The following is a 544-nucleotide window of genomic DNA, read 5'->3' as shown; positions in this document are numbered from 1 at the left end:
GGCGCTCCTATGTCCTCCGGCGTCCCCTTTTTGCCTCTTCTCTTGTGCGGGTGTTAAACGTTCTCGGAATGGCCCGAGGTTTGCCAAGCGGCCTTGGTATAGCACCGGTAGACCGCCTGTCAAGTTTCGTGCCATTTGGAGGTCGTTTGATACTTCAACGGTTAACCGGGTAACCGTAAAGCCCTCTTTGAGTTGCAGCCCAACACCCCTTCCAAAGTGGCCCAAAACCCAGCAAACTCCCCTCCATGCTCTCGGTCGTTCGATCACGATCGCGTGGCCGAAAACCGCTCCTCATTTGGACTCTCCTAGCTCCCTCTACCTATAAATATGTGCCTCCCCCATCCAAATCGCAGATGAAACCCTAAATCTTCCCTCCGTGCGCCGGACATGTCCGCCGGACATGTCGTTTCGCCCAATCAGGGCGCGCCACGTCACCTCCGCCGCCGCCCTCAACCTATCCCGCGCCGCCACGTCAGCCCCGCGCCTCCCTCTCTCTCTCCTCCCACCCGCGCGGCCCGCGGGACCCGGTTCGGGCCCGCACGAG

Source organism: Triticum dicoccoides, chromosome 2B, assembly GCF_002162155.2.
Source record: "Triticum dicoccoides isolate Atlit2015 ecotype Zavitan chromosome 2B, WEW_v2.0, whole genome shotgun sequence".
NCBI lineage: Eukaryota > Viridiplantae > Streptophyta > Magnoliopsida > Poales > Poaceae > Triticum > Triticum dicoccoides.
Note: the sequence above shows the minus strand (reverse complement) of the source record.